The sequence below is a fragment of the Monodelphis domestica genome, chromosome 4 (assembly GCF_027887165.1).
Source record: "Monodelphis domestica isolate mMonDom1 chromosome 4, mMonDom1.pri, whole genome shotgun sequence".
Classification (NCBI taxonomy): Eukaryota; Metazoa; Chordata; class Mammalia; order Didelphimorphia; family Didelphidae; genus Monodelphis; species Monodelphis domestica.
Genome location: NC_077230.1, coordinates 254,787,477 through 254,802,584, shown reverse-complemented (window position 1 = coordinate 254,802,584; position 15,108 = coordinate 254,787,477). Strand labels below are relative to the sequence as shown.

The 15,108-nt window shown below is 40.0% G+C and overlaps 1 protein-coding gene across 5 annotated transcripts in view; it reads left to right on the top strand.

The window, feature by feature from the left end:
- Nucleotides 1-254: 254 nt before the first annotated feature.
- CFAP300 (cilia and flagella associated protein 300) overlaps nt 255-15,108 on the top strand; it is a 60,611-nt gene continuing 45,757 nt past the window's right edge. For 3 of the 5 annotated variants that reach the window (XM_007494962.3, XM_056794458.1, XM_056794457.1), the window contains exons 1-2: nt 259-503; nt 10,438-10,569. The gene's annotated coding sequence lies outside the window, so the exon portion shown is untranslated. Of the gene's footprint in view, nt 504-10,437; nt 10,570-15,108 lie in introns of all 5 variants that reach the window. The other 2 variants (XM_056794459.1, XM_001366085.4) reach the window with 2 other exon arrangements.

Genomic DNA, 15,108 nt, shown 5'->3' with positions numbered 1-15,108 from the left:
ACAGGAATTGTATGAAGACAATTACAAAATAATTTTCACATAGTTGGATCCAAACATTTAGAAAAATATGAATTGCTCATTAGTTGGCCGACCCAATATAATAAAATTACAATTTAACCTAAATATTCAATGCCATAATGATTATACTATAAAAAATTATAGAGCTAGAAAAAAATAACAATTCATCTTAAAGGACTGTAATGATGGGGGGTAAGAAAAAAGAATTGTCAGGGGAAATGGGATGTTGAGCATTCTACAGTGCATGAGGCAGGAATGGCAGTTGGAAACTGGACAAGGACTTCTGGGAAATTCTAAGGAGGGGGTCTTGAGTGCTGAGACACAGAAGGGAGTGGAAGAGTTGTTTCTCTATGCCATTTTTCAAGACACCTTTGGAGATTTCTGTCTCTGACAGAAATCCTAACATTGCTGGTTCCTGTGAAACCAACCCTAACTTCTCTGAAGACTTTCATTCCATGAACTATTGAGATACTGGACTCAACTTGGTGAGTCGTACTCTCTCCCCCTTTCTAATTCTCCCTAGCCTACAGAACTAACAGCAACTAACAGGGGCAACTAGTTATAAATTAGGGGTGACCACAACCCCATACTTTACCTACTTCTCCTTTGCCCCCAATTCACAAATAAACCACATTGAGCAATCAGATAGTGAATTTAATCTTGTTTATTTACATCTAGAGAGTAAGCTCATTGGCAGACTCCATCTTGCTGCCAGCTTTCAAGAAGACTCAAGAGGGAGGCTTGTGAGCGTTCCAAAGTAACGCATATCTGGATTGGGGTCCCAGATACCTCTCCTTGGAGAGAAGACTTCCCCACTGCCTTTGAGGACTGGCACATCCCTCAAAGGGCAAGCCTTCACCAAAGGGAGATCTTCATTCTGTCTCCTCTTAAGTAATCGGGAGGACTTTGGGAAGGGGTAGTGAGGAAACCATTTCATCAACCCTTTCCTCGATGCCTTCAACCCTTATTTCTCCATCTAAGGAACTAGAGCCCCCCAAAATTACAGGACAAAATATCAAGAATATCAAGAGAATTAATGAAAAATAATGTAATTTGTGAAAGAAGGTAGCCTAGCAGCACTTGCTCTCAAACTGTATTATAAAGCAGTAATCAAAATAATCATACTGGCTAAGAGAGTGGTGGATCAGTGGACTAGATTAAGTACAGAATATATAGTAATGACCATAGTAATCTAGTTTTTGATAAGCCCAAAGATCCCAGATTCGGGGACAAAAACTATTTGACCAAAAATTGCTGGGAAAACCAGGAAAGAAATTTGACAGAAATTGGGTCTACATCAAAATCTTATACCATAGATCACAATAAGATCAAAATGGGTACATCATTTAGATGTAAATGGTGATACCATTGTATAATCAAATAATAGGTCATGAAATTTACTGGTCAGATTTATGAAAAAGGGAAGTACTTATCCCCAAGCAACATTGGCAATTTAGTGTACACCAAATTTAAAAGTTACTACAAAAACAAAACCAATGCAGCAGAGATTATAAGGAAAGCAGAAAACTGGGGAGAGGGGTAAGTGAAATTTTACAAGTATCTCTGATTAAAGGTCTCATTTCTCAAATATATAGAAATGAGTCGAATTTTAAAGGATGCAAGTGGGAACACATGTAGGAAACACATGAGAAAGGGACCTGAGAAAATACATTATCAATGAATTTTCATAGCCAAAGAAAATCATGTTCCTAAGTCTTAAGTCCTAAGCAGAATCCCTCTTTGCCTCCAGAGTCACTGCAAATTATGTCCTTTTGGTGATTACTTACTAATATTATCTACTAGGCTAACTTTTCCATTGAGCAGTGATCTTCTGGAATCATCTGTTGGACTGTTTTAGTTTGTTTGTTTGTTTGTTTGTTTGTTTGTTTGTTTGTTTGTTTGTTTGTTTGTTTGTTTGTTTTTCCCCACAATGTTCCTACCTGTTAAGTCCTATACTGATGATTCTCTTCTGGACTATTGTCATCCACTGATTCTTTGTTGAATTTCTGAATCTAATGCTATGCTAGCCATTGGCAGCTGGCAGCTTCTCCTCACAGAAGAGTGGTCACAATTTGTTTTGTGTATTTAGTTTATAATCCTAGGGATATTTCATTTCTTTTGTCCAGTGCCAGCAAGCTAGCTTAGGTTAAAAGTTCATCCTTTGAATTGAAGAAAAGAAGGAAGAAGGGAAGGGAAGGGAAGGGAAGGGAAGGGAAGGGAAGGGAAGGGAAGGGAAGGGAAGGGAAGGGAAGGGAAGGGAAGGGAAGGGAAGGGAAGGGAAGGGAAGGGAAGGAAGGGAAGGGAAGGGAAGGGAAGGGAAGGGAAGGGAAGGGAAGGGAAGGGAAGGGAAGGGAAGGGAAGGGAAGGGAAGGGAAGGGAAGGGAAGGGAAGGAAGGGAAGGAAGGGAAGGGAAGGGAAGGGAAGGGAAGGGAAGGGAAGGGAAGGGAAGGGAAGGGAAGGGAAGGGAAGGGAAGGGAAGGGAAGGGAAGGGAAGGGAAGGGAAGGGAAGGGAAGGGAAGGGAAGGGAAGGGAAGGGAAGGGAAGGGAAGGGAAGGGAAGGGAAGGGAAGGGAAGGGAAGGGAAGGGAAGGGAAGGGAAGGGAAGGGAAGGGAAGGGAAGGGAAGGGAAGGGAAGGGAAGGGAAGGGAAGGGAAGGGAAGGGAAGGGAAGGGAAGGGAAGGGAAGGGAAGGGAAGGGAAGGGAAGGGAAGGGAAGGGAAGGGAAGGGAAGGGAAGGGAAGGGAAGGGAAGGGAAGGGAAGGGAAGGGAAGGGAAGGGAAGGGAAGGGAAGAAAGGGAGGAAAAAAGAAAAACTTCCTAATATCAGAGATATTATCCAGATAGAGGATGAGACTCCTTCAAGATGGTGGCCTTTTACTCATTGGAGGTCTTCAAATAGACATTGTCTGGAGACAACATGTAAACATACAAACATCATAACAATAATAAATACAAAGTAATTGGTGTGGTGGCAGGAAGAACTAGCTGCTTCAATCAATCCTTCAAGAGTACTTATAGGATATGTTCTAGCAGGATTTTCTTCTGGGTAGCTACATGTGTCCCTCCCAAATATTTTTTAATTAATTTATGTATTTATATAGAACATTTTTCCATGGTTACATGATTCATGTTGTCTCCCTCCTCTCTTCCTCCCTCCCTCCTGGAGCTGACAACAATTCTCCTGGGTTTTACATATATTATCACTCAAAACCTATTTCCATATTATTCATATTTGCAACAGTGTGATCTTTTAAAGCCCAAATCCCCAAATATTAATCCTGTGATTCTAAAAAAATTGGCAGCCCAAAGAAGTGGGCCGACTTGTCCATGATCACACAGCTAAAAAGCAGGAAAAGGAATATTCTCCTTATGTAAATGGAGGCTGCCTAAAGAGAGTCCTCATAGAAATGGGAGCAGGTTTCCTACGAGGGCCTCCTCTGCCTCTAATGAGTGGCAAACAGCACGGCACTGACTCACAGATGCAGTCTAAGATGGAGGAAAAGTAAGTGGTTTGAACCAGGCAATTCTTTCCTAAAAAGAGAACTCGGTGGAAACGGCGATGGAGGTTTTGGTTATAACATCACTAGTGGATCAGGGCTGGGAGAGTAGAAGGAAGAAGGAGTCCCAGATGGCCCTGACAAATCGGCCCCAGGATTCTTGTCCTTGCACCAGCCACGGACATCAGTGAGATTTCACAGAAGAGCGTGACACGACTGGAAGATCACCTCACAAGGATACAAAAGTGGCCAAGGGTGGGTGGGCATAGAGTCAGAGATCCAGAGAATGTCAGAGCTCGGAGGGGTCTTAGAATGGGGGATATCAGGGCTGGGAAGGCTCTTAGAACAGAGAAATTTTAAAAAATGGCATGGACAAAGACAAAAGAAAGACAAAAATGAAGCATTCTCTTCCTTCAAGGAATTTACATTAGTGTTGGGGGAGATAACTTGTAAACATACAAATATTATAAAAATAATAAATACAAAGTCATTGGTGTGGTGGCAGAAACCACTTGCTCCTTCAATCAATCCATCAATAAATATTTATGAAGTGCCTACTATGTGCCGCTTTGTGCTAAGTGCTAGGAAACTGAAAAGGAGGCAAAAAATTGTCTCCAATCTCATCTAGTGGAGACTTTGAGCCTCTGGAAAGTCTTCATATAGAGAAGATGGTGTCTAAGATGAGTGTTGAAGAAAACTGGAGATTCTAAGAAATAGGAGTGAGGATGAAGTGTATTCTGGGCCTGAGGAGATTCTCCTCATTGTGATCGCATGGACCAAAGCCACACGGGATGAGCAGGGTTAAAAGCTACTTCATTGGAAAGAACTCCTCAATGGATGAGATCCATGAGATTAGTTGAACCTCTGAGGCAGGAAAATCTTCCCAACGATGAGTTGGAGGAGACAACGTGAACATGAACAAAGCTGAATGGCCTGCCATGGGAGGTGCTGGATTTTCCTTCACTGGAGGCCTTCAACAAAAGCCCAGATGACCACACGTTGTGTATTTGGCAGAAAGAATTCTCCTCTGGGACAGGATTAGATTTGATGGCTTCTAAAGTCCTTTTCTAAAGCCAGATCCTCTGATCTTCCAGGTCTGCTTTAGATGAAATAATTTCCAAGGTCTCTTCAAACTTTGAGGTTCTATGATTCTATAATCTTCTGAATGGAGGGGCTGGAGATGACCTGAAAACATAAAGTGTCAGAGATGGAAGGGACTACTAAGGTCTAATGTTTCTCAAATGGCTCAGTCTCCAATCTCCTTTACACTTAAAAAAAAATTATTTAAAGGGGGCAGCTGGGTAGCTCAGTGGATGGAAAGCCAGGCCTAGAGATGGGAGGTCCTGGGTTCAAATTTGGCATCAGACACTTCCCAGCTGTGTGACCCTGGGCAAGTCACTTGACCCCCATTGCCTAGCCCTTACCACTCTTCTACCTTGGAACCAATACTCAGTAAGGGTTTTTTACTAAAAAAAAATTATTTAAGACCCTCCACCAAGAGCTTTGGTATGGGGTGGGGGATAGTTATATCTATTACTATTTACCATGTTTGAAATAAAAATGTCTTATTATTCTTATGAAAAGAGCTTGATCTTATGGAACTCCCTATAAGGTTCTCAGGGACCCCAAAGGGCCTCAGATCACACTTTGAGAACTGCTGCTAAAAGTCTAACCTCTTAATTTATAAACAAGGAAGGTCTGCTTCCATGTGCACTTTGGTTCCCCTGGTTTCCCCTGAACTTCTTCCTCTTTCTTCTTCCAGCAAGTAAAGACCAGAAATGGCCCTGAAAAAAAGATGCTGCATTACATCTAGGTGGGTCAGTGGATTGAGAGCCAGGCCTGGAGTCTGGAGCACCTGGGTTAAAGTTTGACCTCAGACACCTCCTAGTTGTACGACTCTGGGCAAGTCACTTACCCCAATTGCCTAACTTTTACAATTATACTTAGTATAAATTCTAAAACAAAAGAGAAGGAAAGAAGGAAAGAAAGAAGGAAAGAAGGAAAGAGAAAGAAAGAAAGAAAGAAAGAAAGAAAGAAAGAAAGAAAGAAAGAAAGAAAGAAAGAAAGAAAGAAAGAAAGAAAGAAAGAAAGAAAGAAAGAAAGAAAGAAAGAAAGAAAGAAAGAAAGAAAGAAAGAAAGAAAGAAAGAAGAAAGAGAGAGAGAGAGAAAGAGAGAAAGAGAGAGAGAGAAAGAGAGAAAGAGAAAGGAAGGAAGGAAGGAAGGAAGGAAGGAAGGAAGGAAGGAAGGAAGGAAGGAAGGAAGGAAGGAAGGAAGGAAGGAAGGAAGGAAGGAAGGAAGGAAGGAAGGAAGGGAGGGAGGGAGGGAGGGAGGGAGGGAGGGAGGGAGGAAGGGAGGAAGGAAGGAAGGAAGGAAGGAAGGGAGGGAGGAAGGAAGGAAGGGAGGAAGGAAGGGAGGAAGGAAGGAAGGGAGGGAGGAAGGAAGGGAGGAAGGAAGGAAGGAAGGAAGGAAGGAAGGAAGGAAGGAAGGAAGGAAGGAAGGAAGGAAGGAAGGAAGGAAGGAAGGAAGGAAGGAAGGAAGGAAGGAAGGAAGGAAGGAAGAAAGGAAGGAAGGAAGGAAGGAAGGAAGGAAGGAAGGAAGGAAGGAAGGAAGGAAGGAAGGAAGGAAGGAAGGAAGGAAGGAAGGAAGGAAGGAAGGAAGGAAGGAAGGAAGGAAGGAAGGAAGGAAGGAAGGAAGGAAGGAAGGAAGGAAGGAAGGAAGGAAAAAAAGAAAAAGGAAAGAGAGAAGGAGGGAGGGAGAAGCAAGGAAGGAGAAAGGTTCAGGGGGTTGTGGTATGTATGTATGTATGTGTTTTGAAACCACAACTCACAAGTTCCTGTCAGTATTTCTCTTTTACCAGACCAAGGCAGAAGATCCATTAATTCAAAATAAAAAGGCAGTTACTAAACAGAACAGCAAAGTATATAACAAAAACTATCCCTTATTTCATATGCACTAGGGATATTGGGTCCTGAAGAATCACATGCCAGGGGCAGCTAGGTGACTAAGAGGATAGTGAGTGGAGGTCCTGATTTTGAATCTGCCTCATATACTTCACTAGTTGTATAACCCTGGACAAATAACTTAACTCCAGTTGCCTAGCCCTTAGTGCTCTTCTGGTTCTAAGAAAGAAGGTAAGGATTTAAAAAAATGCCAACAATGAGAGCAGGAACACAAGTGGGAAACACATGAGAGAGGGAATAGGAAAATAAGGAGAAAAGAAGGAATGAAAAGAACGAGGGGGAAGAAAAAGATGGGCAAAAGATACATAACTAGAGACTAAGTAATGAAATCCAGAATAATTATGTTTGGAAAAATATAGTTACCAGAGGTGGAGCCCACCAATGAGCCTGGGACCCCTTACCTGAAAGGCCCCAATCTGACCCATTGCTTACCCAGACTCAACCAGGACCCTAACCTACTGAACAAATATAGTTCCTCAAATGCCTTCAGTGAGCAAGAAGTCACCCACAACCATAATTCTTCTGGTGAGCTGAAGGAACACCAGGCCTAACCATCAGGGTTGCCATTCAGCTCTGATATCATTAGGCAGGAATATTTGCCTCCCCTGGAGACTTAATCTACAAAACTGTGGGTGCTGAGTTGAGGTGGTAGCAAAATGGGATTCTCCCCTAAAATCTAGAATATATGGTTCTCCTCTTTGACCCATCAGTACCATTGCTAGGTCTGTATCCCAAAGAGATCATGAAAAACAGAAAAGGGCCTACTTGTACAAAAATATTTATAGCTGTTCTTTTTATGATAGCAAAGAATTGGAAACTGAGCAGTTGTCCATCAATTGAGAAATGACTGAACAAGTTGTGGTATATACTAGTTATGGAATATGATTGTGCTACAAAAAATGACAAGCAGGATGATTTCAGAAAAAAATTGGAAAGACTTATATGAACTAATGCAAAGCAAAGTGAACAGAACCAGAGGAACATTATATACAATAACAGCAATATTTCTGGATGAACAACTAGCAATAACCTAGTGATTCTCAGCAATGCAGTGATCTAAGGCAATCCCAGAGACTCATGATGAAAAATACCATCTGCTCTCCAAGAAAAAACCAATGGAGTCTGAATGCAGACTGAAAAACACTATATTTCACTGTCTTTTTTTAATTTGAGATCTCTTCCACAAAATGACTAATATGGAAAAATGTTTTACATGATTACACATGTAAGATCTATATCAGATTGTTTACCGTCTCAGGGAGGAAGAAAGGCAGGGAGGATCAGAAAGAGGAAGGGAATTTGGAACTCAAAACTTAAAAAACAAAAAAGGATGTTAAAAATATTTTTATATGTAATGAGGGGCAAATAAAAATATTATTACAAAATGGTTCTCCAGTAAGTTTTAGGCACCTACTAGAGAAAATCTAGAATGTCCCTTCCTGGATGCTCTTGAAGTTCCTTTAATAAATTAAAGAAAAATTAAGAGTGTTTGTGTGGGGGGTGTCTTTTGCTTTAAATATTAACTTGGCAGTTTTCTGATGTTCCCTCTTACAAATCATACCAGTTTCTTTAGTATAATTTTGCATGACTGAATCCCAAAGAACTGATATATAATCACTGAATCCATTATAAATATGGAAGTTGATGTGAGCAGTTGCATATAGTGCCTCCTTAGAATATTGGCACCAAAAAATTCACCTAGGGCACACAGTGGGAGCTCATCCATGTTAATTTTATCTTATTTTTATCAGACCTAGACTGCATACCTTACTGTGACATGAGTCCAGACAGCTTGTCTGAGATTCTTATGTATTGCAAGTTAAGGTGGCACTGCCTAATGACCTAGAAACTCTTGAGTAATAAATTCCAAGTGTTTAATCCCTTTATGGGAGCTCCATGCCCCTTTTCCTGCCCCACAGCAGGAGGGTTTGCTAGAAAGGCTAATCCCATAACTGTAGGTAAGGGAGGAGCCAAAAGGTAGCAGAGGAGTGGGTACCAAGAGTGAGAATAAGGATCTACATCAAGCTGGGAAAGAAAAGAGGAAGGAGACATTTCTAGGAAGGCTGGGGGGATGAGAAGAGCAGAAAGGAGATATAGTGAGAGAACATTATTGGTGGTTCTCTCTGCTATCTCCCATCAGTCATTACTCATATTCCATAAAACTCCACTAGAAGCTCTTATGTTGGCAAACGTTGTTTATATGTTAGTTTGCAGAAATGTTTTTTTTCTCTTTAAAAATCTTTTGTTTCAGAATGCTATCCACAATGAGAGAAAGAATTGTGGGAGTAGAACTGCAGAAGAAAAATATATGATTTATCACTTGTTTATATGGGTATAGGACTTAGGGTTTTGATTTTAAAAGATTAATACAAAAATGAATGATTTGGAAGTAGATACTGAGTGATAATACATGTATAACCAGTGAATTGCTTGTCATATCCAGGAGGAGAAAGGGAAGAGGGGAAGGAAAGAACATGAATCACGTAACCTTGAAAAAAATACTTAAAATAAGTAATTAAAAATATAGCTCAAATGCTACTTTCTTTTCATTATAAATATCTCATAATTGCCTACTTATGGTTTCTTCAATTAAAATTTAAATGCTTTTGGACCTAGAAAAAATATTTTGCTTCAAGAGAAGGCTGTTATGTTGTGTGGGGCAAATATAGTTAGAAATTAATGTATTTTTAAAACAAAAGTATTCAAACAGAAAAATATATTTTAAAAAATATTTATTGGAACTAAAAGAGTAAAGGATCAGAGAAAACAATCTCACAACATACACTCTGGAGATAAGATCTCACCTTGAAAGGAACAATAGGGAAATCATCTAACAGTACTCACTTGAATGATGACAATGTCTTTGGCATAGTCAGACCAAAACTTTAGGAAGATCTGCTTCCAGAACATTGGGATATCATCTTGGAATTTTTACCATCTCACCTTTTCTCAGACCACTCTGGGTAGCTGGGAAGAAAGGGTCTGAGGTATTTATTTTCTTCTTCATACCCCAGGTGCCACTACCTTTCCCCAAAATCACTTTCCTTCTCCCCAGAAGTCTTTGATGCCAGGATTCAATCAACCTGCCATGTGGACAGATCAGCTTCCGATTTTTCAAGTCTTAGGAATTTCTATGAAATCTGTTTGAGGCATGGAATTTCAAGGGAAATAGAATGCTTTATACTACAGGAAATGCTTATAATTCTATACAAGCAGGTGATAATTCAGGATTGATATGTGTCAAAATTTTGATTTCTGTTAATCATAATTAACCATATGTGAAGATAGGATTAACTCTCCCCTGCCTACCTGTAGATTTAATTACCAAAAGCATGTATATACCCCCACTTTATACTTAAGTGGGGGGAGGTCTGCAACTCATGTGCTAAAGTAAATGATAACTCAGAAACAACTGACTGCCCCCTGGGCAGTCCTAAGAAAATTTATAAACTACAATTGGTCCCCATAAAGTGGGGGTGGGGGGAGGAACAGGAAGTGACAAAAAGAAGGGTCTTTAAAAGTAGTTGCAACTTCCTGTGAGGAAATGGTTCGAGCTCCTTCAAGGTTGTGAAGGCTGGTGGAGGATCATTTGGTGAGACTGCTCTTTACTTTGGATTGGATTGGAAAAAGCTGGCCTTCCTTTCCTGACTTCTAGAGAAATTAACATCTGATAGGCCTCCCTCTCAGAGGTCTCGTGGGTGATACCTAATTTACCCCTGGGTCCTCTGGCTGGGCTTCTAGAGCCCTACCAGAACAAAGCCAGGCACTGGAACAGATATTTAACTCATTAATCTAGCTAGATTTCTTACTCTATCCTCTTTCTCATTTCTCTAACTTACTCTTTCCCTCTAATTTGTAAATAAAACTACTATAAAGTCATTTGACATGAGATATATTAATTTCAGTGACCACATTCTCATATATTTAGTCCAACCATAATCTTTTAACCCTTATATTTATGATAGTTCATCTATGGCATACAGAGAGAAAAAGACATCTGGAAATGTATAGATGTCACTTATGAGGACAAAACCTTAACAAAGGGAAATAACTTTAGTCACCAGTTTTTGCAACTCCAGAAATCTGCAAGAATAAAGGTAAGTAGGAGTGTGGCAAATAAGAATGGCTAGGAATGTTAATATAAGAATGTTGGGGGGGGTGGGGTACAGAATTAGATGCACTATCTTCTTTACTGCTTGTAGTAGATCAGGCAGGTGTCTAATAGTTTGTGGCTACTGAAGCTCTGTGTAATTGTTTTTGGGCCTACACAAGGATAACTGCTGGAGGTAGATATTTAAAAAAACTCTATTTAATAAATACTGGAAAAGGCTGGAAGAAAGGTAAGGAAAGGTGACTAAGGTTGAGGATTAGGATTGATTTCCTAATCTTAAAGAGGTCTAAGCTTTTTCCCCCACCACTAGCCTGAAAATGCTTCCTTCCTACTCTAGGAACTTGAGACTCCTTAAAACCTTCCTTAAAACTATCACTAAAAACCCAGGGTTTATGCTAAATAATCTATGCTAATTACTAATCGTCTTAGTTATATATCTAAATTTACTTTCTCCTTAGATCTCTTTTTAGCTTTAAATCAGTTTGGTTATTCACTCTCTCTGCCCACTGCCAGCCCTTCCAGTCCTAGCTAAGATTTTTGGCCTAAGCAGGCCACAAAATGGCTTAGTCCTCTCAGCAGTCTCACAAAGGGAAAACAGCCTCTCTCTTTCTCTTTTCTGTTGATTTCCCCCACAAACTTATTCCAGAAACTCTAACCTGTTCTCCTTCTTCACCTGCCATTGGGTTTTTGCAGTGTTCCAAGGAACAGAAATACCAGCCTCCTCTGAGGGAAAAAACCTCCAGGAGGCTGTAGGCGGTTGGAAAAAACCCCAATGGACTCCAGCTACCCAGAATTCCAACAAGCACCCTTCCAAGATTCTGTCTGGCCTTAAAGAAACCTTACCCACTATTCTTTACCCTGTCTTTGGCTGCTAAGATCCCAATTACCCCAAATGATCCTTATTAGCCCTATGGTTTAATTAATCCTAATAGGAGCTCCTTGGGAAAATTAAAATGAGTTACAGTTTTAATAGAGAGTTCATGAGAACCATCTGACCAAAGGGAATGAATTTCATTTGTCCAATTTTATATACTACAGTTACTTTGAATATTATTTTTGATAACTAGGAAGTGTTGGCAGATGACAAACTACACTTGCATAAAGAGATAAGTTCTTTACTTCCCAAAGGAGTAAGGCACAGAGCTATTTGCTTACAAAAGATCACAAGCCTTGTAAATGATCAGAATAGTTCCATTCTGGATAGAATCCCAAAGAGAACTAGAAACTGTATCAAATCTCTTCATAGAATTATGGAATCTCCAATTGAGAAAGAAACTCAAAAAACATCCAATCTAACCCCTGCCCTAATCAGTTCTTCTCTACTACATCCTCAACAATTTGATAGAGCTCACTAAAAGCTTTCCAAAGTCTGAGAACTCACTAACAGAGACAGGAATTTCAATGAAATCTGTTCAAGGCCTGGAGCTTTTGACAGCTCTAAAGGTTAGGAAGTTTTCCTTTACTTTGAGCCAGTTTGCTTCCTTGTACCTTCTACCAGTTCGTCCTTAATTCTACTCCTTCAGGTATGAAATCTGGTATTCAAGAAGGAATAATTTTTATTGCATCTTTAAATGGAATTTCAGCAGCTTGAAAGAGTTAATATGCCAAGGAATAACAAAATCCATACCACTATCCTGGTAAGGACATGTCAATCAATTACCCCATGACTCCATTCATCAGATTCTCTGACTTCCTTATCTAAAATGCTTCTCAATGGTCCCATCTGTCAATTGAAATAGAGAAGGTAAACTGATGAAACTGTTTCTTTTGTTGCAATGACTACTCTGGCAGGCTTGTGACTAGAGAAAGCCGCTAAGGGGAACCTGAAACTGCTTGGTTGTAATGGAAGTAGGAATGAGAAATGCTGAGGGATGCTAGTACAGGGATGCTGACACACAGGGGAACTGCTCTGGGGAATGCTCTGGGCTTTGTCTATTGATCCCTACTGATGACTGATGGATCAATGTATCTTTCCTACCTCCTCCCCCCTTCACTCCCTCCCTTCTCCAACCCTCTCCTTTCTGCCTCCCTCACCTCTCAGTTCTTCTTGAAGCCTTTGGCTTCTTCACTCCCCCATGAATGAACTATAAAGATAATCTTTTCTTTTCCTTTTTCAAGTCAAGGGGTTTATTGGGATAACAGGATAGGAAACTGAGGTAAGAGGGATGAGGATGTCCCTAATCCAAAATGAGGGGGAATTTGAGGGTTTGAGAAAGTAGTCCAGTCACAAACTGTGACTCTAAGACAGTTAGAGAGAGGGAAGACAACAGCTGTTTAAAATCTTCATTCTTCTTCTTCACAAAGTCAGCAAAGTCTCTCAGCTTAACCCAAAAGAGAAACAAAGTTCAAAGTCTCTCAGTTTCTCCTGGCCAGCTCAACTCTCAAAAGAGACAACCAACTCAAAAGCCAAGTTACTCCTTCTTCTCTCTGTGGTCAGAAACCCCCCAACTGCCACTCCTGGGAACATCCCGTTTGGAACCTTCCTCTTGATTGACAGGCAAGGTTAGGTTCTCAGCTTGTTTCTTGCATCTTGGCTTACAAGTCCTCTCTCTCTCTCTCTCTCTCCATGCCTCTACTACAATGGCCACCACATATTGGCATATGTGCTGTCTTCTCAGAATATAAATTCTTTAGGGGTACAGCTTGTTGTATTTGTAACTCCAGCACTTAGCAGGGCTCCTGACACATAGTAATAAATGCTTTTTTATTCATCTATTCATTCAAATCCATACATATCAAAATATTTATAGAATCTCTTTGTGGTAGCAAAAAACTAGAAACAAAACCAGCACAGAAGCAGAGATGAAAGGGAACATAGAGATCATTAAGTCCAACCCACTCACAGAGCAATTAAGTGACTTACCCAGGGACAGTGAGTCAATACACAAGTGTCTACTATGTGCAAGAATTTAAAGAAAAAGTAAAAAGATAGTCTCTGCTCTTAAGGAGCTCATAGTCTAATGAGGGAGATGAGCAAACAAATATATACAGACAAGCTATGTGCAGGATATATAGGAAAGGCTTCCTATAAAAGCTAGGGCTGGAAGGAAAGCTAGAGACTCCAGTAGGCAGAGATGAGGAAGAAGAACATTCCAGGCATGGGAAACCAGCAAAGAAGCTATCCAGAGCCAAGAGATGGAGTGCCTTTTGTTAGTGTAATTGCAAGGAAGCCAATTTCACTGGGTCAAAGAGTACAGACTGGTGCCAAGTAAGGTGTAAAAAGACTGATAGGTGTGGGATTGGGGGTAGAGGAATGTTACAAAGAGCTCTAAAAATCACACACACCACTAGTCATACAGCTCGTACCTGAAATAGGATTTGAACCTAGGTCTTCCTGAATCCAAAACCAGTAGTCAATAGGGTGATGTCTAAAAGAATTATATTTAAATGTCTTAGAATGTTATTGTACTGCAAAAAAAAGGGGGGCGAATATAAGGAATTTGGAAAAATAAGGAAAGGCTTGTATAAACTAACAAGAATGAAGTAAGTAGAATCAAAGCAGTATACACAATGACTATAATGATATAAAAGAAAATAACAAAAATAGGCAACAGAATCCTGATTAATTGAAATGAATAATTTTGCTCCTCTAAAACATACTGAAACACACTTTTCCCCCATCAACAGAAAAGTGAAAAAATATCCATTGGAAATATCATAAATGTTATCAGATGTAATTGTTACGTTGGGTTGATTTTACTTGTTTTTTTCAAGGAAGGAGACAATTTGAGGAGAATCTAAGGAGAAGTAACCGAGATAGAAAACCAAAAGGCATCAATAAAATGTCAAAAACAAAGAATTGGGATAAATTAATGTTACAAGGTTAATAATAGTTTTATATGTGGTTTTACAAAGCATTTAGCAAATATCTCATTTTATCATCATAACCACAAAGGGGAGGTAGATGGTAGTATTATTATCCCCATCTTTTAAAAAAAAAAGATGAAGAAATTTAAAGGAGACAGATTAAGTGACTAGGTCAGAGTCACAGAGCTAGTAAGGATTTGAACTCTGATCTGCCTGACTCTAGGGCTAGAGATCCAATAAGCACTATCAGGAAGGAAGAAGAAAAGGAAAACTCAGCATTGGATTGTCACCACCAGATTTTTACAAACATAGTAATGAAATCTGTTAAGAGAAAAGCACCATGAGAGGAGGGCAGGAATGGTGGACTGGAAAGACCACTTAACTTGATATGGAAAAACCTGACCTTGACTCTTGGCTCTGTCTCATACTAATAGGTGTGTACTCTTGAACACTTAACCTGAGCCTCTGAATCTACATCTGTAAAATGGGGAGCATAACACAGAAGCTACTTAATTTGCAGTGTGATTGTAAAGATCAAATTCTATATTTGCAAAGTGTTTTATAATCACAAAATATTGACTAATGTGAGCTGATGGTCTACGAAGTTGAGTTTCTAGAACACTTTCCAGGGACAGGTAGGTAGAAGAAGGGATAGGACATTAGGCATGGGGTTGGGAAACCCTGAGATCAAATCTGGTCCCAGACACTTACTAATTGT